This window comes from Myotis myotis, unplaced genomic scaffold (assembly GCF_014108235.1).
Source record: "Myotis myotis isolate mMyoMyo1 unplaced genomic scaffold, mMyoMyo1.p scaffold_m19_p_3, whole genome shotgun sequence".
Lineage (NCBI taxonomy): Eukaryota > Metazoa > Chordata > Mammalia > Chiroptera > Vespertilionidae > Myotis > Myotis myotis.
In genome coordinates, this window is record NW_023416335.1 from 35,847,316 (window position 1) to 35,873,571 (window position 26,256).

A 26,256-nucleotide genomic window follows, 5' to 3' on the forward strand; every position below is an offset into this window, starting at 1 on the left:
GTTTTGTGTTTATAAAGTTGAGCACTATCCCAGCCATATAACCTCTTCTGGAATATTTACTCTTTACAAATAATTTGCATTCAGATGTGCTGTATACATACATTATAATGCTGTTAAGAGTTAATTTCTGACACAGGTTCCAGCATTAGAGACCTAGATGAAAGTACTTCTTTCTACTATCCTTTGAGCAAAAAATCAATAGATCAAAGTCATAGTGCCTCAAGGAAACATGTTTTTATTTGCTTTTGTTGTTGTTAAATACTAGTTCTGTTGTTGTTAAATTACATCATCAAAAAAACTACATGTAAATATACACACACACATTACGCACAGGCACACACATGCACACAGAACTTAAGCAGAAACATTCTCTGCGGCCTCCCATGAAATTTGATAAATTTTCTTTAAAAAATCTGGAAAATCTGTCAAAGAAAATAAAATGTGAGTTGTGGATTCCTTTTGTGGTGAGGTGGGGAATGCTCTTGTTAATTTGGAACCTTCTTCTGAGTTCCCTGAAGGTGTTCCTGCATGCAGACCTGGCCCCACATTATGCAAATTGCATTCTGTTACATAAGATGAATATTCAACATCTGCAAGCATGCTCAAGCTAGAATTCCCTGTCCCCCTTGAGGAAAAATTCGATTTAGAGGAAGATCATTTTCTAAAGATGCTTATTTCAGATTCAAATCAACTTTATTGATTTGACATTTATTCTGTTACTTTTGTTTCCCTTCCCCCAAGTGATCTTCGAGATGCCTAAAAAGTATTAGATTTGGTATCTGCCATAGCCTCTAGTCCTTGGTTTCTGTTGATGATTTTTTAAAATTCATATTTATTGTTGAAAGTATTGCAGATGTCCCCTCCCCCCACCATTGACCCCCTCCCGAGATCACATTGTTATGCTCTGGTATATGTGTTGATGTCAGGAGAAATTTAAATGCTTGTTTTACTTTTGCTACTGAGAGAGATACTTTATATTTTTTTGTGATGAGGTTGTGCAAGTGTGCTATTTTTTTTCAAGGTAGGAGTATGTGCATTGGCCTAAAATACAAGGGAGTCCTGGTTATATTTGTTGCAATGTAAGCAGTGCAGCAGGAATAGAAGTGAGGAAGGCACCAACTGACTGGCCCAGTCTTTGGCATCTTAAACAGGGCCTCCCTGCCCAGGAATCACATCTGTTGGCAACAGCCCTGCCCCAGGAATTGTCCTAATGACAACTTCAGGCATATCCTCTACTCTCTACTTTCTGATTCTCCTGTTACTTGGTTTCTGGACCATCCATTGGTGGCTTGATTCTCTGCTTTGCAGATCTCGGTTTTCTCCCCTTCCCATCTTTGACTCTCTGCTCCGAGACCAGGATCTGGAAAGAGGAACTCTATTCACCCAACCCCTACCCTAAGAGATCCCCTCTGCCCAGACCAGGCCCTTAGCATCCTCAACCATCTTGTAGGAAAAGAACTTAGATAAAAACCAAATGAAATTTCCAGTTTTTACTAATACTGCTTAGTTAAAGTGCCCTGTGTATTTCAATGTAATAAAAATTGAAGTTCAAATATTTTGGCAAAAAGAATGTTTTCCCTCATTCACTCACTTATTCCATAATTAGTTCCTGAGAGCCTACTAAAATAATAATATAACAGCACAACACAACAATTATTATACTATGTAATAGTAGTTCTACTTGTAAAATAATAATGACCACTATATGTATATAGTGCACTCTGCCTAGCACTGATTTCAGCACTTTATAGGTTAGATCATTCCATCCTTACAGCAACCTATCAAACAAATACTGTTAAAATGGTGATACTGATGTACAGAAAGTTTGAGAAGCTGTGCGAAGTCATCCAACTAGAGCAGACAAGATTTGAGCACTATTAGTCTGACTCTAACTGTTACTTTTTAACTGTTTCACTATACAGTATTGCTTCCATGTGCCAGACATTTTCATAAATGGTCTGGCACCTATTCTAATAACAACTTATAAGCATGTGATGATGTAATGAAAACCGTTAGGGATTTGGTACCTTGGGAAGTAACTTCATTTTAGATATTAAAAAGTATAATTTGAAATAATCTGTTTCCTTTGTAGATTCTCAAATAAAACAATACAAATCATAGGAAATTCTATTTATTCAAGAAATGTTTGATATTAAGTACTGGGTGTTAAATATTCTTAAAGTGTATTACATGTAACATTTGGGCTTTAAATGTAAAAGCCAGGGTGGCTAACCCAACTAAGAAGTTTTGAACTAGGTTGAGTAAATTTTTTTAAAGGAGAACTCCAAGCTCAGGTTTAAAGAAAAAAGTTAATAAAGATTTAAGTCTGGGAAATGAAGGAATCTGTTTTAAGCTTATACCCACTTTAAAATGATCAACTTAATGTTTGTGGAGTGTAAACCAATGTCTAATATGGGAGCAATTTTATTGAGAATGTAGGCAATAAAAAACTCAAAGCAAAGTGAATTATGTTAAATGAAAATCACACTAGTGATCTGACTCAAGGTAGATATATTCCTCTGCATTTCAGGAAGTAACTCTCATCATCCCTTGCCATCCAAATAAAGATATTTGTCAGGTAATTCTGCCTCAGTGGGAAAAAACAGTTATCTGACTGAGATGTAAATATCACCTTTCTTATGCTGAAGCTACTTGTCACCTATGGAATCTTTTCTTTAATATGACAGCAGTGATATCATTTGTGGTCATAATGATTGTAATATGTTCCTTGAAGATGTACCCCAAGAAATTTATTGTCAGATATAAACAGTTTCTTTGAAGGTAAACTGCAATGTTGCAGAACAGAAACTGACAAGGAAATACTTCGTTAGAAAATGAGTCTGTAGTGGTATTTAGGATAAAAATGTATTTTGATTAACTATAAACTATTTATGGTGCTGTAAGGAACAGTCAAGGTTTTTTTCCTCTTCCAAACAACCTATGACTTAGACTAAGAGACTCAATCCTCTGAAGTAAATTCTGAACACTGAAGAAAAACATGAAATGAAAAAAACCCCTGTCATTCCTTATTTGACCAGAGATAAAGAATAGTTGAAGTCATCCTATCTAATAAAAGACAAAAAAAGTAATTAACCATACCTCTGCTATGCTTTCCATTGCCTAATCAGGGCAATATGCAAATTAACTGCCAACAAAGATGGCGGCCGGCAGCCACACAGCTGAAGCGAACATGAGGCTTGCTTGCTCCAGTGATGGGGGAAGCCAAGGTTCCCTGCCTGCCAAGGCCCGGCTCTGAGCCTGAAAGCAACAATGTTTCAATGATAGAAGCTAAACAAACACTAGTTACCTGCTTTCAGCCAGCCACGGCCTCAGAGCTGGGAGCACCATTGATGGCAACAATGTTTCAATTATAGAAGGTAAATAAATCCCAGAATAAAAAGAAAAGAAAAAAAGGAGAGGCTGGGAGCTCAGTCGCTGGCCAGCCTGAAAATGGCCCTCAGCCCCTCATCCAGGCTGGCCAGGTACCCCAGCAGGACCCCCACCCTGATCCGGGACACCCTTTGGGGCAAACCAGCTGGCCTCCACCCGTGTACCAGGCCGCTATCCTTTATAGTGAAAGGGTAATATGCAAACTGACCCTAACAGCAGAAAGACTGGGAATGACTGGTCACTATGACACACTGACCACCAGGGGGCAGACACTCAATGCAGGAGCTGCCCTCTAGTGGTCAGTGTGCTCCCACATAGGGGAGCTCTGCTCAGCCACAAGCCAGGCTGGCGGCTGCCAGTAAAGCAGTGGTGGTGGGAGCCTCTCCTGCCTCCTCACCAGCGCTAAGGATGTCCAACTGCAATTTAGGCCTGCTTCACGCTGGCAAGTAGACATCCCCCGAGGGCTGCCAGACTGCCGGAGGGACGTCTGATTGCCAGCTTAGGCCTAATCCCCCAGAGAGCAGGCCTAAGCCAGCAGGTGGTCATCCCCTGAGGGGTCCCAGATTGCAAGAGGGCACAGGCCGGGCTGAGGGGCCCCCCACCCCCGAGTGCACAAATTTTTGTGCACCGGGCTTCTAGTTCTGATATAAGAAAGAGGGGTAGGGAGGAAGGGAAGGAAAAGAGACTGATATACAATGGGGAAAGTCCTGTGCTTTTATCAGAACACCTGGATCTTGGATCTGACAGCAGATACTTGTGTTATAATGTCGCAGATACTCTGGCTCTCAGTCTTCCCATCTGTACAATGAAAGGGTTTCCCTGGATGCTTTAAGTTAATTTTGAGGTTTAAAATTCTGGTGTTAGTCTGATTGATTTTTCTGGATGATGAAGTAAAAAATGTACATAAAATGTGTAAAGATTCGTTAGTGCTGTCTTACCACTGGCTGGCATTTATGAGAATATTAGTTTCCAAATGGTGCTCTAAATGTTTCTGTTACCTAGAGGCTGCCATCTGGGAGGCAGTAAGCCCTGGTATTCTCCTGAAATTAATATTGCATTTGAGTCTAATAACCAAGAGATACAAGTAGAGAGGAAGATAATCCCTTTTCATGTAGATTTTTATAATGAATCAAGAGAATGCTCTGCTACTGTGTTTTGCAAATAATTGGGCCCAAAAGAGTCACCTGAAGAGAGGAAAAAGCAGATTCCATGGATCAACTTCCAGCTACTTCAATTCATTAGGTCTGGTGGGAGGCCCAAGAATCTACCTCTCCCACCTGTCCACTGGTGGGTGATTCTAAAGCTCAACAATCCATAACCACACAACAAGCATCGCTGCAATGGCCAGTGGGGAGATGATGACAGCTTTAGACCAACTGGTGAGAGTAGAGTTGAGGACAGTGGTAGACAGACTAACCAGGCTCAAAAACCAACACGGAATAAAATAAATCATTTGGTTTTCCTAACTTCACCTCCTACTAAGTTGAGGTTTAGAGAAATTCCATACTCTTCTTAGCTAATGCAGCTACCAAGAAGCTCTGGGACACCTGGATATTGTCACCTCTGTATGCTGGGATCAACCCATCCAACAATGTACAATGAATGTGAGCATAGGGATGAAATGTTCTTCAGTTAAAGGAAAAAAGATAAATGCGATGTATTATGCAAAAAGCATTTTCAAGACCTTCCAAGTCTTATCTACTTTATATGGGATAGTGTTCTAATATCACAGTCATATTTCAGAAATATATTCATAAGCCTCTTTTACCAAGATGGTTCCACCTCCCCTCCTCGGTGCCAGCAGACATCTCTTACTGATGTGTCTTGAATTGTGTTGCTCTCCATCTATAATTTTTCAAAGCCTCCTAGTCAGGAAAGCCTCAGAGCTCCTCGCCTCATTCTACCATTAATTGTACGTCTCCACGCAGAGTTCAAATTCTAGCCAAATGGGTTGCAACAATGTCCTTTCTTCTTATCATTGGCTCTTGTGTTCATTGTTCAAGTTTGGGCCATAGAAATAGAACTACTTTGATTTTTCAGTGTGGTACTTAATTTCCCCCGAAATCTTTCCTTTCTTCCCTGAGAGTTACTAATACAAAGGCATAAAACCATCACACGCCTGCATTTCTATGCACATGGAGTATTTTGTGTGTTCTTTGTCCATCTCTGGTACCCACCCGGTCTCTCTGAAGCACATCTATGGACTCTATCCTCAGGAAGCCACTCACTGTTTATTCTAGTGCAGGTAGGCATATCCTATCCCTGTCTCCTAGTGTTTTTTTCTTTAGGTACCAGGCAGTGCATGGGATTAACCACATAATCTGGGCTACAGTGACCATCGCTGGTAATCAATATCCATTATAGGGGACCAAGGGCATTTGATGACTGCTTATCCTGAGGACCAGTCTTTTGTTATCTGATGTGACTCCTAGGAGGAGGGAGGCAAAACTATAACCAAGCAGGATCCCAGATTTCTCTGCATATAAAGAGGTACCCCTTTCAAAATGGACTTTTTTTCATTTTTCATCCCTCATTCTTCATTTCTCTGAATGGTGAGTTCTTTACCTTAAAAAATATATTAAATTTCAGGTGATTATTCATGTCTCTCTTATTCTAGCAATCTATGACTTTGACTCTATATGTATGTTTTTCTACAGAAACAATATCTAACATATATATATATATATATATATATATATATACACATATATATATATACACACACACACACTAGGGGCCCGGTGCATGAAATTCGTGTACTGGGTGTGTGTGTGTGTGTGTGGGGGGGTGTCCCTCAGCCCAGCCTGCCCCCTCTCACGTACTGGGAGCCCTCAGGCGTTGACCCCCATCACCCTCCAATCGCAGGATCAGCCCCTTGCCCAGGCCTGACGCCACTGACAGAGGCGTCAGGCCTGGTCAGGGGACCCTCATTTCCCCCCATCACTGGTTCTTCCCCCAGCCCAGGCCTGATGCCTCTGGTCCAGGCGTCAGGCCTGGGCAGGGGACCCCCAGACCCCTCCGATTGCTGGCTCTGCCCCTTGCCCAGGCCTGATGCCTCGGCCAGAGGCGTAGACCCCCATCACCCTCCGATCGCCTGATCGGCCCCTTGCCCAGGCCTGACGCCTCCGCCAGAGGTGTCAGGCTTGGACAGGGGACCCCCATCTCCCCCCGATCACTGGCTCTGACCCCCGCCCAGGCCTGAGGCCTCTGGCCCAGGAATCATGCCTGGGCAAGGGACCCCCATCTCCCTCTGATTGCTTGCTCCACCCCCCACCCAAGCCTGACGCCTCTGACCCAGGCTTCAGGCCTGGGCAAGAGGACCATCATATCCCCCCAATTCCAGGCTCCGCCCCCCACCCAGGCCTGATGCCTCTGGCCCAGGCATCAGGCCTGGGAAGGGGACCCCCTGCCCCCGGTCCAGGCCTGATGCCTTGGCCAGAGGAGTTGACCCTCATCACCCTCCGATCACCAATCACCGGATCGGCCCCTTGACCAGGCCTGAGGCTTCCGGCAGAGGTGTCAGGCCTGGGCAGGGGACCCCCAGCTCCCCGCGGTTGCAGGCTCCACCCCTGCCCAGGCCTAACGCCTCTGGCCAAGGCATTAGGCCTGGGCAGGGGACTCCCAGCTCCCCGCGATCTCCCGCTCTGCCCCTGCCCAGGCCTAACGCCTCTGGCCAAGGCATTAGGCCTGGGCAGGGGACCCCCAGCTCCCCGCGGTTGCAGGCTCTGCCCCTGCCCAGGCCTAATGCCTCTGGCTGAGGGGTTCGGCTCGGGCAGCGGGGACCGGCAGCTGCAGCGGCCCCGCGATCGTGGGCTCCGCTTTAGGCCCAGGCAAGGGACCCCTAGCTCCTGGGACTGCCAGCTTCGACCGTGCGCAGCTCCCATCGCTGGCTTCACCCCTACTTCCTGCTATCACTGGCCAGGGCAGCAAAGGCGCCTGATTCTCCGATCATGGCTGGAGGGCAGGGCAAAGGCGGCTCCAGGGCCGCCTTTGCCCTGCCCCTCAGCTCTTAGCTCCCGGCTGGGTTTCCGATCACTGTCAGTGGCAGGGGGCTTCTTCCTGCTTTCCCTTTCGCCTCCCTGCATTGTGCCTACATATGCAAATTCACCGCCATCTTTGTTGGCGGTGAATTTGCATATAGCCCTGATTAGCCAATGAAAAGGGTAGTGTCGTACGCCAATTACCATTTTTCTCTTTTATTAGTATATATATATATATATATATATATATATATATATATATATATTTGTGTGTTTCATTGGAATTATGCATATGCTTAAATACACATTTATTCACATTGTTATACTTCTGGTCAGAGTGTTTTTATTTCTTTTTATAAATGTTAAATAATAGCTCTTTAATTTACACATATTTTGAAGCTTTACTTGATATGCTTAAAAATATTTTTTATTAAGTTTTCCTATGCTTTTGCCCACATCATTATTATTTTAATATATTTCCCAGGTTGAAAATGGCTATTATCTGTTCTTGGCATTTTGACTAAGATAATTTATAGCAATAAAGAAGCAAGTACAGTACTTCAGTAAATTTCCCTTCAGTATTCATATAATTCCTACAATACTGAACCTCAATGCACAGTATACAATTGATTATGACAAAGGAAAGAATGCCTTCATTCTACTTAGGGTCACTTACCAGAGAGAAAATGCCCTTCAGAAACAAATACAAATGATACACTACATATAACTAAATTTAAGTAGCCTTTTGGACAAGGCTACTTGTCCAAATATGAAACATCCCATGTTTTCTATTGTTAGGTTGATAATGGGCAATATAAGGTTGGGCAAAAGTAGGTTTATAGTTATAAGTATGTGAAACAGAGTCTATTCTTATATTGTTATTTATTAATTATTGTATTATTTTCCATATGAACAACTGTAAACCTACTTTTGCCCCACCCTGTATAAAGCAATAAATGTACCGTTTTAGGCTATCCAAGTTCATATGCCATTTTATGGAGTTTAAAGGAAGGAACTGAGGTAGAAAAGATATGAGAGCTTAAGAGGAAGGAGAGGGGAAAAAGAGAAGTGAAAAGAAAAGCATATTAATCAGCATTAGGAAGCCATGTTAGGCAGCATTGGGAAAAGGGGAGAGAAAAGAAAGAGAAAGACGAGAGAATGGGAGGAGGAGACAGCAAAGGGAAGGAAGTGGGGAGAACATATTACAAGGAGAGAGCAGAGAGAGACCCATACCTTCTGCTCACTCCATCATGCTATTGGAACCCACCTGGCCCCAGCTCTAGCCTCCCACTTGGAGGTGGAAAAAAACAAAATCTTCCCCCCTGAAGTCTAGTCTAGAGTTTCCAACCACACCCACAATACTTTTTCTGCTCTAGCTCCGTACACTTTAACCTGTTTCCTTTAACCTCCTTTTTCAGAATGGTTAATGTCATTCTCCAGACAAGGAGACAATATGGCCATGTTTACCTTCTAAAGGATTATACCTGTGACAGTGAGAATTAGTAGAAATAGATCAGTGGCAGTGTGAAAATCATGCAATCAATAGTCCAGATGAGGAATACTGAGTATACAGGGTGGGGCAAAATTAGGTTTACAGTTGTTCATATGGAAAATAATACAATAATTGATAAATATAATAAATAACAATACAAGAATAAGTTCTGTTTTGCATACTCACAACTGTAAAACTTACAGTTCCATTGCCTCAGTCTGTATACAATGGGACATTATTCATTTTAATAAAAAAAGAACGGAGATTTTGCATTGGCAACAATATAGATACACCTGGAAGACATTGGAAAATAGACTGAAGTGAGTAAGACACATAAAAAAATAACTGCATGATCTTGCCTTTGTAATCTAAACAGGTGAAATACATAGGAACAGAAATTTGAAAAGTGGTTATCAGGGAAATCAAGGAATAAAAGAAAAAGAGAATAAAGAAGAGAAAACTAAATAGGGCTTGCAAATTACAGACATTTGTTTTGTTTGGACAGCATCAGTGTGTGTGTATATATATCTGAGAGAGAGAGAGAGAGAGAGAGAGAGAGAGAGAGAGAGAGAGAGAGACCGACCTGAATGTCAGTTCTTAAATTTAGAAAGGTAGACACTACACACGTTAATGTTAACTTTGTTTCTGGGCCTAGAGACATTGGTGTTGGCAACCCCGCAGTGAAGGGACTGGAAAGAAAGAGAGATATTTGAAAGTGGTTTTTGAGGAGTAATAAGAACACTGAGGTTGTCTGGGTATTGGAGGTGACAGAGTCACAGCTCGCTCTGGTATGACAAATTCAGAATCTGGTGAGCTGTGATGCTTTTCCCTGAGAAAACAGAACCTAGAAGGAGGAGGGGACTGGCATGGAAGAATGCAGTGCACTCGGTTTTATCCAAGTGGGTTACAATCCCACTGAATGAGTGTTGCATGATGACCAAGCTCATTCATCATGGAAGAAATAAGTCTAAGGGCTGTCTGAGGAATGGTGTGTGGATAAAGAGTTGTTCTATGATGGATGGTGATTACTTCCCTATTCCTCCTGCATGTGAATCAAAGATGAAGAAATGGGGTGAATAACACCTACATGGGTAAAGTTAGATATCTACACTAATAAAAGAGAAACATGGTAATTGGCGTATGACCGCTACTCTTTTCATTGGCTAATCAGCGAGATAAGCAAATTAACTGTCAGCCAAGATGGAGGCCGGCAGCCAGGGAGCTTGAAACTAACATGAGGCTTGCTTGCCTCAGTGACGGAGGAAACCAACGTTCCCCGCCTGCAGCTGCAGGCCTCTGAGCCTGCAGTTTCAAACATTGTAACAAATACCACCGGACTTCAGCCAGCAGATTCGCAACATTGTATGCAAAGGCCAGAAACCTACTTTCAGGAGCGGAGGCCTAAGAGCTGGAGCCAAGCCTCAAGCTAAAGCTGGCCCAGAATAAAAAAAAAAAAAGGAAAAAAGGAGCGTTTGGGAGTTCAGTCACCCCCAGCCTGAAAACAGCCCTCAGCCCCTCACCCAGGCTGGCCAGGCACCGCAGTGGGGACCCCCACCCTGAAGGGTGTGTGACCAGCTGCAAACAGCCCTCAGCACCTCACCCAGGCTGGCCAGGCACCCCAGTGGGGACCCCAACCCTGATCCAGGACACCCTTCAGGGCAAACGAGCTGGTACCCACCCATGCACCAGGCCTCTATGCTATATAGTAAAAGGGTAATATGCCTCTCAGCACCGGGATCAGCAGAGCCGAGAGGCCTCCTGGCACCGGGATCAGCATGACGGGGCAGCGCCCAAACCCCCTGATCGCCCTGCGGCTCTGTGTGTGACAGTGGGCGGGGCCACAACCCCCCCCACCCCGGGCCCTGCTCTGTGTGTGACGGGGTAGAGCCATAACCTCCCCATCGGCCCTGTCCTGAGTGTGAGAGTGGCGGCTCCCCAATCCCCTGATTGGCCCTGCTCTGTGGGTGATAGAGGGTGGCACCCCAACCCACTGATCCGCCCTGCTCTGTGTGTGACAGGGGACGGTGCCCCAACTCCCCTATCGGACCTACTCTGTGCGTGACAGGAGGGAGCTCCCCAACCCCCTGATGGGCCCTGCTCTGTGCATGACAGGGTATGGAGCCCCAACCCCCCTGATGGGCCCTGCTCTGTGTGTGACAGGGGGCAGTGCCCCAACCCCCGGATTGGCCCTGCTCTGTGCATGACAGGGGCTGGCACCGCAACCTCCCCATCGACTCTGCCTTGAGTGTGACAGGGGGTGGTGCCCCAACCCCCCAATCGGCCCTGCTCTGAGCCAGACCAGGGGCTGCACCTAGGGATTGGGCCTGCCCTCTGCCACCCAGGAGCAGGCCTAAGCCAGCAGGTCGTTATCTCCTGAGGGGTCCCAGACTGCTAGAGGGCATAGGCCCGGCTGAGGGACCCCTCCTTCCCCCCGAGTGCACAAATTTTTGTGCACCGGGCCTCTAGTTAGAAATAAAAAGCTTTATTAAGTAACATAACTTCTTAAAAAACTTCCTAATATATTTTCCTTGATTCCTAAGTTTACATAATCAATAGAGGCAATTTTGGACACTGGGTATAGAGGAGAGAATTAGCTGAATTAAATTTATAACTTGTGTCTTTATAAAAATGATGATAATATAGGAAGAGAATATTAAGCCTTCAGATAGTCTCATAGTGGTTCTCATTCCTTAACATAGATAAGACTTATGCTGATAACATTGCAAATATCTAAATCCCAGAACATTTACCCAAAAGATTCCAATTCAATGAGTTCCATATGCCTCAAGAACTGAATATGTAGCCTAGGCATTCCTTGTGTAGGTGCCTAAAGGAACATACCTTGATAAACATGGTGTACATCACTGTCTCATGAACCATGACTTTAATATTACATTATTTTATACTTACCTTGAGCAAATGCTGCTGCTGTTCATGACGATGATAATAATGATGACAAATTCATGGTCCAGTTCAAGCCCCTTGAATAAGCATAATGACATGACCACAAGTAATGCTCACCTTTTACATTAACCAAGTGAACTGGCCTTTGAGTAAGTGTGTGGAGAAAAATCCTGGATAATTGCTCTGCCCAGTCTATAAAGAATAGGACAAAAGCTTAAGCACGATTGTTCGTAGTTAAAGTGATTAATTACCCGCCTGGCACTTAGTTGAGGGGTTTTATTCCCTCCCTAACTTCAGGGGAAAATCCCTACCTGGGGAAACAACCTTTCTCAGAGAGACCACCTTGGTTAAAACACATAGTGCCAAGAAGGTGAGCAAAACATATTAAGAACAGTATGCCATATATGCCAGGTCCCTTGAAACAGCAAGCATGGACCGGCTCCCGGCAATTAACCAAAAAACTTAAGTGCATATATACATAACTTACGGACAGACAGTAGTGTGATGAAGGCCTGGGGAGGAGAGTAGTGGGGGTAGGAAGTAAATGGGGGAAGAGGGGGGAACATCTGTAGTAATTTCAACAATAAAGATAAATTTTAATATATAATATATAGAAAGACGGGAATTTTGCTGAGACTTGAAAAAAATGAAATAAAGAAAAAAATAAAACAAAGTAAATATTGAATTTCAAACCAATAATGACTGGTTTGCAATCCTGAAAAAGAGAGGTGGTTTTTATCACATAAAGTTCGGGGGAGAAATCGGCCTGAGAATCAGCGTGGAGGCCAACAGGCACCTACTGAATAGGAGGGTGTGCTTTAGGACAATGGCATCCTGTCAGCGAAGCTTATAGCTGACTACAAATCTGAGTTGCTTCAGAAGTGATTGCTTTTTAGATTTAAAGAAAAATTACTAATGAAATAAATACAGGAGTAGCAAAAAGTGGGTTTACAGTTGTAATACAAATAAATAATACAATCATTAATAAATAATACAAGAATAAACTCTGTATTTTGTGTATTCACAATTATACACTTCCCTTTGCCCTCCCATATATATATATCTATATTTAATACATTGTTTACTTTTCCTAGCCCCCTATTTTCTCTGAGATAATTTTGTTTTCCTCTAAGCAGGGCCTTCCCACACAGGTCCCATTTTTGGAACAAAGGAGACTTCCTTCTCCTTCTGTAGGACCCTGGTGTTTGGCCCATATTTGAGGTTCTTTTGTGGGTCTTATATATAGAGAGTGGATTGTCCCATAGGAGCCCATCATTATAAAAATTTCTTAACTGTTCCACATCCCATAATATCTACCTAACAGAAATGTGGACACAGCTATCTGATAGCAAAAGGGTTTGTCTGAAATGTGTGGAAGACCATTTCTACACTCAGTGACTGACGAACAAGTCAAATACTTGATATGGATGAGTGTATTAATGAACTTGTCTATTCATTCATTCAACCAACGTTACTGTATGCCTTTCAATGGCAGCTATTGTGCTATAAGTGCTGGGGCTTCAAAGATATGTGAAATATTCCAGATTTAAAAATGAACAAACAGACGAAAACCCCCTGAAGTCCAATAGACAGAAGGAAATCATTTGGAGTACATCTTGACTAGCTGGATTCTATTTTTCTCAGAATCTATGATTCCATGATTATATTTGTAGATTTCCTATCTCTTCTTTAATAGTGAAGGGAATGTAAGAAGTATTCAGTATGACGTTCCTGATTGATTATTGTGAAGGTGGAATTAATTTTACCAGCATATTTTATTAAATTATTCCTTGAATGCCCTCCTGTAAATGATAATTATTATGCATGTCACATCATATTCACCCCATTGAAAAACATTACTAGTAATTATTGGCAAAGAAGATATGAGTCTGTTTATCTCTCAAGTCTGAATTGCAGGAAAGCACTTCTTTACACATTCCTTCCTGAAAGAGCATTAGAAACTCAGAGACAGTGCTCAGACATGCAATGTCTGCCTTCGAATGTGCTCATATTTGCATTAATGAGGTGAGTGGTAATGTCTTCACCTTAAGCAAGAATCTCGGGGCAGAAAAATAAAGCTTGATTTCTTATAAACATCACTACCACTTACATGTGGACATTTTAAAGCGAGTGCATGAATAATGATAACTAGAGAAAGGGCTTTATGATTTCTATATGTTCATGAAATGACATGAGATATTTTGGTTTTATATTTCATTTTGGTGTCAAAAAAATATTATTGTAGTTGGCAATTTTTTCCTGATTTTTTTAATATTGAAAACATTATAAAGTATTGTCAGTAGTAACAAAATTAGGTTTGATCAGAATGTTTCAATTTTTGCCTGCCCGGTGTGGCTCAGTGGTTGAGCGTCGTATGAACCAGGAGGTCAGGGTTTGATTTCTGGTCAGGGCTCATGCCTGGGTTGCAGGCTCCATCCCCAGTCGGGGGCATGCAGGAGGCAGCTGATCAGTGATTTTCTCTCATCATTGATGTTCCTATCTCTCTCCCTCTCCACTCCTCTCTGAAATCAATAAAATATATTTTTTAAAAAGAATGTTTCAATTTTTAAAAATCTGTATTTGTGAAGGTAGATGGTAAGTGGTAGATGGTGCAAGAAATTTTTATATATGAGGAGATTTTAAAAATACCCAAAAGATTAAGTCCTAAAACAGTAGATAAACAATATTTGAGAATGACCATCTCTTTGTTTTCATTTTCAAAGTCATGAAAAAATTGCCGTAAACTACAGAAATGCTAAGAAGGCCAATATACCATACAGTGAGTGACAAATTGTATTTAACATGAAAGCAACAATTAATAGCTACTAAATTGAGGGGGAAATTCTGCCTATTTAAAAACTGTTTCCTAGTCTGTTGGGCTAAGTGGATAGAGCGTCAGCCTATGGACTGAAGGGTTCCAAATTCAATTCTGGTCAAGGACACATGCCTGGGTTGCGATCTCGATCCCCAGTGGGAGACGTGTGCACACCTCTTCCAGAGATTGAGCCTGCAACCCAGGCATGTTCCCTGACCGGGAATCCAACCATGACCTCCTGGTTCATAGGTTCACGCTCAACCACTGAGCCACACTAACCAGGTTATTTCCTCTTTTCTATGCTTTCTGTTTGTTTCCATTGGTTTCGGAGTTCTAGTACTATTGAAAGAATGATGACCATTTACTCAAGTGAAAATATTGGCCACATTTCCATTATAATATTACCTTTCAACTAGTATTTCTGCTAGAATCTAGAGAAATGGTGAAAAACAGACACGGCCCCTAACTTCAGGGAAATTACAATTTCTATAGATGTTAGTTCCACACACAGTGAATTTTAACTTTGAATGATTTCTCTACCTTATGGAAAGGTATTTTGTTGTCTGAGCTACTTAGCATTTCACTGAAGGTTGATATTGATTGTCAAAGTAATGTATTCAGTTTGGAATGCAAGTTCATGAAAGGTACTTAATACACTTCTGAGCATGTATATGGTAGATCTCTTATTTGGAGTTAGATGTGAGCTTTAAGACTTGACTACTATCTATCTATATATATATAAAAGCCTAAGCTTCCGTTGTAATCGAATAACTGGAATGAACGACCAGGTCACCAGTCGCTATGATGTGCCCTGACCACCAGGGGGAGCTCAATGCAGGAGCCACCCCCTGGTGGTCAGTGCGCTCCCACAGCCAACCTCCCACGGCCAGTCAATCTCCCCTGGTCCCTCCCCCCAGCTGGCAAACCTGCCGTCAGGTAGGCCCCGTCCTGATCGGAACTGGGTGAGACGGCCCCAATAGGCCCTGATCACCGACCGGGCCTAGGGACCCCCACCCGTGCACAAATTTCTCGTGCACCAGGCCTCTAGTATGGAATAAAGAGAGATGAGTCACTTGTTAGTAGACATGTCCCAACCCATGCAAAGGCATCATAATTGTTTGCTATTTGCTGCCAAATAAAGTCAGAGACTGGAAACAAGATATTTTTGTGAGGCTTTGGAATTGCAACATCTCTGATGAGGTTGAGATATTTTATTTGATTATTTATTCTGGGTCTGAGCCACTATTTAGCAGAAATAGTTATGTGGGCAAACAGAAAACATTATCCTACTTTACTTTTAACCTATTACAATTAATTACTTAACCTGACAAATGAGAGCAGACAATTTTACTGATGTCACATAATAAATTTATTGTGAGTGCCTTTGATGAGGGCATAACAACAAAGGTTGAGCCTCAGTGACTCCCCATTAATGTAAACTTCTCCAATTAACTCATTCGTTTCTTAACTATGAACCTTTATAACATTGTTTCCACTAACCTTAGATTCAGTGCAATCCTTGTCATGGCAAATCATTTTCTGTGGGGAGCAATACTCTGTTATGGTTCAAGGATGTTGGTTTCCTGGCCTGTACTTCAGATGCAGCTTTGAAGAAATAGATATCTTTCTTGCTTTTAGATAATGAAGAGTACCATCATGGCAAGATGATATTTTGCCTTAAAAGATGCGTATTTATTGTGGTCTGAGAAACTACTGTTTTATTAGAGGGCACATTAAATGCTAACAATGAGCATTTATTTGCATGTATTTCCTCTGTAATCATGACACATTATAATTGCTAATGTGTTAATGGTAAAATGATTGATAAAATTATGTCACTTTGGAAGATATGGGACCTCCTATATTATTAATTATTTAAATATTGCCATTTGCTCTCTATCCTATAACCTTAAATTAATGATATCAAGGGAGGAAATGAAAAATTGTTTTTTGTTAAGAATTGGCAATTTCAATAACTCTACTTACCATTTAATGGTGGCTCTGCAGAATTTCCTTGTTTTATTCCAATATCAATTAGGATCTGTATTTCAAGCCATATTAATAACATAAAAATCAACGTTTAAACTTTTCAAAGATCTCTAGGCAACTCTTACCTGGAGTTGATGTGTGAGGCATTCTCTTAATGCCCATGAAGTAATAATTTCTAATGTGAAATATATTAAAGTAAAGGAGGAAACTATTAAGAAATTATTCCACAGGTACCATAAATGGGTTAGCTATTTTCCTTATGCAGTTGGAATCCTTTCAAAGACTCTTTTATTGACTTAGCAAAGCCAACTGTATAACCCAGGAGAAATAGCAGTGAGCCTTTAATTTAAAATTGCATTACATGAGAGGGCTTGCACATAGAAATGGGTAGACAAAAGAATTGCCGTGGGTAATAATTCCCCTGTGTTTACCTAAAAAAAAAAAAAATCAAATAATGCCTTGTAGGAATTTAAATGCAGACAAAGTTCTTGTTAATTTTTGTGCATCATTCATACAATAATAATAATTTAAAAAAGAAAAAGAAACCATGTCAGTGATACCTAGTTATTTCAAAGCACAGGGTGTTCAATCATACCTTGCTTGTCTGTGCCACAAAAATCAGTCACGATTTTATTTTATTTTATTTTTTCTGGCGGTCAGCCTTTGGAGCTGATTAGAAATTCCTCAGAATCATTAAACCATTAACTACCAGCACCAAAAGATCATGTTCTTTAAACATTTTTATGAATAATAACTTCATTAGGCATTATGTTCCTTGTCTGACTAAGGAAAACTATGGGATGTGGCACAGTGTAGCATTTACTTTGAATTATCCAATATTCCAATCCTTTTTAAAACAAGAGACTTGCTCAAGGTGTGCTAAATTCTGTTTAATTCCTAATTGTATTTTCTATTAATGATAGTGTTGTACCTAGAAACATTTGAAGTAATTATTTTCTAAAAAAATAGTGATGGGTTGTACTATCAGTGACTCAAGGTGATTTTACATTTGAGGCAGAGATGGCGAGAGCAGCAAGGTAAAGTTGAAGAGACATAATGCCCATGTTCTGCAAATGTAGGGAATGCAAAACCTAGAGCGATACATAATGTATTCCTGAGTTATTGTTGTTAATTCCAATTCAAAGTGAGTTGGTGAAGGGTCATTCAGAAGCCTGAAGAGGTAACTGCAGAACACATGGATGTGTTGCCACTGGGGAAAAGTAGAATTATTATACAGTGAGCACTGTGTGGTGTGTATTTGTGTATAATTATTCTATAACCATAAACTACTAAAGAATATTCCTTGTTCTGATAATATTCTGATATGTATATGTAGGTATTTTTCTTTTAGTTATCATTTAGGGATTTTTCTGCATACTCATTTGTGAAGTACTGTGAGAATAAAATCCATCTTTTTATTGTATAGAATATATATATATATATATATTTTTCATACTCCAGTTATTTTTAATTCTTCAAAGGCAAATGCCTTATATAATTCATTTCTTAGGTGGACAAGACAGTGGGAGTGATAGGTGGACAGATATAATGAGAACAGACACCCAGCTGAGAAGACTGAATGAAAGCTGGCAATGCCACCCACACTAATTTAAGCATTTGGTCCCACTGGGTGACCTTGAGAATTCTGAATGACTTTTTGTAACATGTTGATGACATTTGAAATGCTTTCCAAGAAATAGATGAAACACTCAATTATGGTTTCTTTAATATTCAGATACTGCATGTGATTATGTCTAGCAGAATGATGGCAATGAATTACATTAGGTCAGCAAACATTGCCATGCCTATCATATACACATTAAGAACAAGTCAGAATTTCCCAGCTGCGCAGTTGGCCTGGTGGGCACATGCCAAGAGCAGTATTGTCCTCTCTGACACGTCTCCTGCTGCAGGGAAATCCCAGCAATGAAACAAGGGCTAGCAGGGCATGAGTGGGTGCTATTCCTCCTCTCTGCTTATCTTTCCCAGGGTCCCTCTTCAAAATTGTAGGATGGCTGGAGTTATGATATCCTCAAAGGGCATTTTTATTTGCCCATGAGTATGTATACATACTTGTTATAATCTCAAATAGAGAAAGATTACATTCAAATACATGGTTCTTCAAAGATAGTGCTCACACAATTTGGATACTTATAAGAGACCTGCAGATGTAAAGGTTTTCATAAAATCTAATATGAGTTCTGAATAAAAATGAAATAGCCTTTCTTACCTAGTACTCCAGTTATTAACACAACAAGCCCATAGGAAAAAGAAAGTCTGTAGCTTTTGGATCAAAGTCTTTATTTCTTTTCTTTTTAAAAAAATTTATTGAATTTATTGGGGTGGTCAACAAAATTATAGCGGTTTCCAGTGTACAGTTCTACAACACATCATCTGTTCACAACCCAAGTCAAGTCTCCTTCCATCACCATTTATACCCCCTTACCTGCTTTCTACCTCCCCTCACCCACCTTTCCTTCTGGTAATCAGCATAGTGTTGCCAGTGTCTATGAGTTGTTCTTTTTTCTTTTCTTAATCCAGGGGTGGGGAACCTTTTATCTGACAAGGGCCATTTGGATATTTATAACATCATTCATGGGCATACAAAATTGTCAACTTAAAAATTTGGCTGCTACATTTGCTCAAACATTTAATTAACTCACCCCTAATGCCTTGGCAGGGCCAGGCCAAATGATTTATTGGGCCTTATATGTTCCCCACCCCTGGCTTAATTGCTTCATCTTCTTCACCCAGCCTTCCACCCCCTTCCCCTTGGAGAGATGTCAGCTTGTCCTTTGTATCTATGAGCTTGTTTCTATTTTGTTTGTTTTGTTTGTTTATTTTGTTCATTAGATTCAACATATGAGTGAACTCATATGGTACTTGTCTTTCTCAGACTGGCTTATTTCACTTAGCACAATAATCTCCAGGTTATTCAAGTGCCAGTGGCCCAGGAAGAAGGTGGACTCATATCCTAAAAACCATTTTAACATCTCTAGGCAAGCCAGTGGCTTTTATAAGGACAATGAGGGGAAGTGGAGATGTGTGGGCAGTGTTCTTGCTGGTTCCGACAAAGATCTTGGTGTCAGCATGTTGAATCCTTCAGTGTCAGCCGAATTCTTGTGGTCAGTCATCTCCTATCTGGACAGGTACTGCTGGTCCCTGCAATGTACTAAAATAGAGGCTAAAATAGAGGTTGTTAGCATAAAATCTGGTTTCTGTTTTTGTTCCAACAAACTTGTTAGTTTGCTAGTTAATACATTTAATTCTGGTTAGTACAGAATTGTATAAAAATTATATGCTTTTCATTCCTTGTCACACATGCTATTGCAAAAGGTAAGATTTCCATCCTTTTTTTTTTTTTTTTAAAGATTTACAACTTGGTTTATTTAATTGGTATATTTCAAGGTTCCTTTATCTCATCACTACAATTATTATTACTATCTTTTAGTTAATGTCAAATTGCTTTCACTCTGAGAAAAATTCCTGTGGAAGTAGATACCATAAAATAACATGTCCAATGTTATCCAGTTTTGTCCTTAAATTAGATAAAATGTCAATATAGTATAAATAAAGTATAATACAACTATAAAGTTTATGAATGATTATAAGGGTTACTTGTTACTGCTTTTATATTTACTTACTTGAAAACTAATTAAATAAATTTAATCTGTGGTTTTTAAGATATTAAAGAGAATATAACTTTATTTTGATGATTATTTTAGTAAAACTTTTATTTCAACTTGTGATCATGTGTGTCCTATGCCACTTTGTCACTTCACCTGGAAAAGACTAACTTATTTGAAGGAAAATATGTGTATTTTTATTACATTGGTGATTTTTAAAACATATTTTATTTAATTGTGATACATTTCTGGATCTTCCTGACAGTAATCATTTGTTTAAAAGTTAACTATATTTCTATTCTTATTTGCACGAGAGAAATAATGTTTCAAGGAAAATACTAGTATTTAAGTTGCTGATATATATGTATTATGAGAAAAGTGTTTTATTCATATTTACTGTGAGGCTGGTTTCAGTATGTTTTCCACTTAATAATTGTAATTCTGTAACAATAAAGGAGAATAAAATTATTTTCATCCTATTTAATGTATATGTAACCATGAGTGAAACCTCTGGATATCCACATTGCCAAGCTGAATGAAATATTACTGTTTTCTTTTAAAAGATATTGAAAAAAATGAAGGGGAAAAATGCCTGCTTAAGGTTCAGCTCAATTCCTTATAAGTTTAAAAGGGAGAGGACAGGAAGCCCAGATAATATTTTAAACTGTTTCCTTCCTGCTAAGACCCTTTATGAAGTTACTTAATTTTTGTGGACTTTTTAACTTTTATTTCCTTTGTTAGAGATTCTCCAGAGGCTGATAAATTTTCAAAATGATCAGACTATATAGCCTGTATTATTCTTCTTGGACCATTAGTTTATTTTTAGTCATCTTTTTTTAACTTCTACTTGTGTCTTAGGTGCCACAATAGCAATACTACTGAAGTATATATTTACTTGGCAAATAAATTAGATGCAACTCCTATTAGATAAAGTTGAAGTCCACAGGATTTCAAGTGAGCTGCACAGAGCAGTGTGGGGAAATGTTGGAATTACGTACATCGTTGTACACTGACCAGATTGTTGGCACTTTGAACAAATATGTTCACTCTCCACGCTATTATTACACTTGCACACCGACCTCTGCCGTCAGCACTGCCCCCTATAAGGGACAGCCGAGACTCCTTGCCCTGGAAGTCAAAGCTGCTGCCAACCTAACCTATGAAACCTGCCAGATACATTGCCCTTCCTCCCACCACGTCCCCAAACGGAGAGAAACCTTTAAACGCCCACATGTTATTTGTACCTCATTAATGTCTCTGATGCCATTCTTTCTTTGTTTACAGACATTTATTTATGAGCCTCAGATTCTTTCTCAGGCTCCCCTTTTACATGGTCACCTTCTTCTCCTTCCTTTATCCTTGATTTTCTTTCTGTCTCTCTCAGCATGCCTGTGATGTGGTTCCTCTGTTTCTTTGTGACTTTCATCACAATTAGCTTCTGCCACAAGATGTTTTCAAGTGAATCATTGAGCTTTACAGGTGCCTTTGCGATGGCCACTTTAGAAGTCTGTTCTCTTCCATGCCAGCAGCCGTGTCTCCCTCCAGCCGTTACAGTTAGAGGAAGGGCTCCCATGTCTTCATATCAGATTTCATGTCATTTGTTGTTTTGCAAGTTATGTTCAAATAAAGACTTATTAAGCCAAACATTTAAGATCTTGGATTAGCAATGCTTCCAAAATGCAACAGGCTGGGAAAGCTGTGGTGATATTTATCGAAAAATCCAACACATCTAAATTTAGACTACCATTAAGGTTTTAAAGAAACTTTGCTGTTACCAATTAAGTTTGTGTTAGTTACAAGTGACATAATTTCTCTTATTCAGATATTTTAAAATGTCATTAAACCCTAAGGTGTATCTATTATTGCATAAGGATTTTCATTGTAAATGTACTTAATTTCCCATTTTCTGCATTGCTGTCATTCCATTCCATTCACAAAGTACTAGAAGATGTATAGTGAAAAATACCTTAAAAGCCAAGTCCTTCAAGGCTGGGATTTCACATTTTTAAGTAGGTCATGAGGATTTATTTCTGCTTTACCCAATACTAGAGAGACTCTTCTTGATCTAACTTCATTTCTGTAAATTTCTGCAATTTCAGGGCAGGTGGGAGTGTTGGTCTTGGCACTTGCAATGCTTTCCGATTTCCAACATCATAACTCTATACGCTGAGTTAATTGTTTTGTATTTGTCAAGTATATTCAAGTGTACATGTGTACCTCCATGGAAATATCTCCGAAATAGCTGCACATGACTTAGGCAAATTATTTTTTTCCCAAATCAGAAGTTAATTAGAATGCACATTGAGGATATATGTAATGATTCCATTTTAACACTTAATTTTGGGATTATAAAAGAGAAGCACAAATGCTCAGACTATGCTAAGCCCAGAGTGTCATATATTATAAAGTTGACAATTCTGTTCTGCCACAGTGCAAAGAATTTTTTAAAAAGTAACTCTCCCATACTATAAGAAAGGAGAACTTTGAAATGTGTTAGACAAAAGGCTTAGAGCCTGTGAATATGTGGTTATTGTGATAAATGGTATTTGAGTATATGTCCTTTAGTCACCAGGGCTCAGAAGCAAAAAAGTTTCAGTGGAAGTTGATGATGTTCTCATGCAAGGTCTTTGAGCTAATTTCCAGGAATGATGCTTTTTAGTGAGGATGAGAGTACAGTGAACATATATGGGGACACGTGAGTCTATTTACAGCTGATATAACATCAAAAATCACTGATAACACTGGTCTTGCCATGTATCCAGCCTTCCTAGTTGCCGTAAATGCCTGAGTGTCAGCAATGCTGGGATATTCTTTCTATGACTTATTTGTCTTGATTTTAAGAATGTTTTATTTTAATGGCTTTAATTTGTGTCCTGATGTTTCTCATCACAGATAGACTTTGATGTATGGAACATTATGTTAATAGTTAAAAAGGCTTATACCTTCAAAACTAACTCTGTCCCTTTACACTCACTTAATATAAATTATTTTATTATCTTGTCAATGGCAGACCTTTATAATCAGACACTATAGATTACTTTTATAAGTCTCTTATTAGGGTCCTTTCTCATAATAATTTCAAAATTATAGCTATAGATAAGTGAAATTATTTGGCTTATTTGTTATGTCTGCTGTTTTTATTGTAAGCCTCATAGATTTGGAGAGATCTCTTTCTTATGTGAAATTTGCTCTCTCTCTCTCAGTCTATTTCCATCTCTCCTCCAAGCCATCACTCTTTTGCTCTGTTAGGAAAACTTCCATTCATTGGTCTTGGATTGGAAAAAAGATCACATTTACTGATCCTCCTGAAGCCAATTCACTCACTGTTTCTTCCATACTCCTTTATATCTAGACACATGATCCTTTTGTTCATTATATTTCAGTAGAAGCCCAATGCACGAAATTGGTGCATGGGTAGGGTCCCTAGTGGTTGCCAGCCGGGGGTCCCTCCCTTCCCCCAGACACCTGCCACCACCGCTGCCAGCCCTGCCCCCTGGTCAAAACCCTGGTTGAACTCCCAGTCGAGGGGACAATTTGCATATGAGGCTTTTATTGTATAGGATAGTAAGGATTTGATTGCAGTGCTATATACTTCTACAGTTAGAGTTGAACTGCTCAAGTTTACTATATATTATTCAACTTTGTGAATAGTATCACTTTATAATTAACTTAAGCTAAGTCTCCGCCCCCCCCCCCCCCCCCATACTTACTGACTTGGAATCTAGTAAGTGGTCAAGTGGTACTGGTTGGAACATATGCGCATTGCCCAGAGTGAGTGTAGATGGGTCATATTGATCTGTTTTCCTTCTGTCAGAACCAGCCCTGTGAGCCCTAGCAGGTTTGGCTCAGTGGATAGAGCGTCGGCCTGCAAACTGCAGGGTCACGGGCATACCTCAGTTGCAGGCTCCATCCCTGGCGCCGAGGAGGCAACCAATTGGTGTGTCTCTCAAATTGATGTGTCTTTCTCTCTGTCTCTCCCCCTCCCTTCCACTCTCTCTGAAAATCAATGGAAAAATATACTCTGTTGAGGATTAGCAAAAACGTTAAAAAAGAATCAGTTTCATGAGCTCTGATAATATATCTGCACAAGGAGTATAATTCACTATGTACAATATATGCAATATGCAACAATATGAAACTATAATATACATTGGTTCCTAACTGCAAGCTGCCTGGTGCATGCACGAGGAGGAGTGACTGGTTTTTAGTGTGGAGGAAGAACTGGCTCTGTTGAATATATATCCAAATGTTATATTAGTTTCCAAAAATGTTATAGCCCTAAGAAGTACTTAAGAATAATTTTGACTAGATTTAACTTTGCCTTACTTGCTAACTTTAGAATCTGATCACCCATTCAGCTCTATTGTATACCCAGCATAGTGCAGATAGTAATACATATTCGTTGTTGAGAGCCTCAGTTATATGTATATCTCCATGTAGATGAATAATAATTTGGATAACCATTTGTTTTAGTTTTCCCAGGACTGTTCTGGTTCATACAAGTTGCTCTGGTATAAACATTAATAGTGCCCTCTTTAATGGCTTACATTTGTCTGAGTTTGCAGGATCCATTATATGGTCACCCTAAGTATAATTATATTTGAAGTTGTTTTGTAATTAATTTGAGTATTGACATTCATGATGCAGTGGAAGTAAACAATGCCTCAGTCAAAATAATAAACTCTGATAAGACTTGCTTAATGATGCTTGTTGCTATTCAAGCCACAATGGTCAAGACCTACCTACTTAACCTCTGTTTTCTTCCTCTCAACTTTCCTTTCCCTTACTTGGTGTAGAGATGAACACCATTATTTTTTACACTGAAAAGAATTCTCTTTTATAGCCCTTTTCTTTCCACAGAGTACTTTCAACATCTCCTACCCAGCCATCCAGTAACAATTACCCTTGACTTCCTGAACATGTTCTGACATTTATTCACCCACCCACTTTTCTGGGTTTGAATTTGACCTATTTAATTGATCAGCATTCCTGCCCTGTGGGGTTCTGCATGAAGGAGCATCTTAATTGCTCCATTTACCATTGGTAAGACTAATATTTCACAGATAATAACACTGAAAAGTGAAGCTCAACCTTATAAAAATAATTGTTAATATGCTGATAAGCAAGAAGAGAGGAGTGTCCCACATGTGTTAGGCAGGGAGAAGAGACACAAAGATGAAAGGAGGACGCCTTAGCAACCATGATGCTTGCTTTCTGAGTGCAGAGAGGAATATTGGAAGAGGAACAGGAAAAATTTAGCACCAGGCAGAGTTTAATTCCTCTTTTCCAATGACTTAACATCCAAGGTTCCTCAAAAAAAGGTTAGATAAGCATAAAAGTATGCAAAAAAAGAGCAGTATATCCTATAACTGAATACCCTAACCAGATAAATATCCAAAAACCTTTAACTAGTTAAACGTTGATATGTATTTAATTATATGCACATTTAGTTATATTCTGCCCAGTAATAATATGTTTTACTAAATGAGGACAGTGAGTATTCTTCCTTAATGCATAAAAGCACTTTCTGGAGTCACTGTAGAAAAGGTGGGAGGGACAAAGCAGATCTGGAAGAAGCAGAAATTCTTGCGTTTGTGATCCAGGGGCCCTCAGATGATCAAAACATCCACTGGTCCAACAGAAAGTCTGAGGTGTGATTTAGAGAGAGAATTGACAAAATGGCAGTTTGTGTTCTGCAAGAAGAGGAGTCAGAACTTGGCCTCCCTGCAACTACTACAGGGTCACTGTTGATTTCCTCGCTACTAATTCTACTGACAGCCTGCACGGTTCTGATGCTTAACAAGTACTGGCAACTACCTTCCCTCTCTGAACATTTGTCCTGTCTTAGGTTTCATGACTTCATCTGAAGATGCTTAATTGTTGCATTTAACATGATGCGATTTTGCATTATGCTTCAGAGTAAATTGTATGCACGCTTAGTAGTAAATTATGTTCAAAAACAAATCTATTAGCTAGCATTTAATTTAAAATGGACTAATATAAATTCTTTGACATGAAAAGCAGGTTAGATTTTATAAAAACATCCGTTTAGATCTTTGA

General features: G+C 40.1%; 1 protein-coding gene across 2 annotated transcripts in view; it reads left to right on the forward strand.

Moving 5' to 3' along the window:
* FGF14 (fibroblast growth factor 14) overlaps nt 1-26,256 on the forward strand; it is a 564,506-nt gene that overhangs the window by 442,159 nt on the left and 96,091 nt on the right. The window lies entirely within an intron of this gene.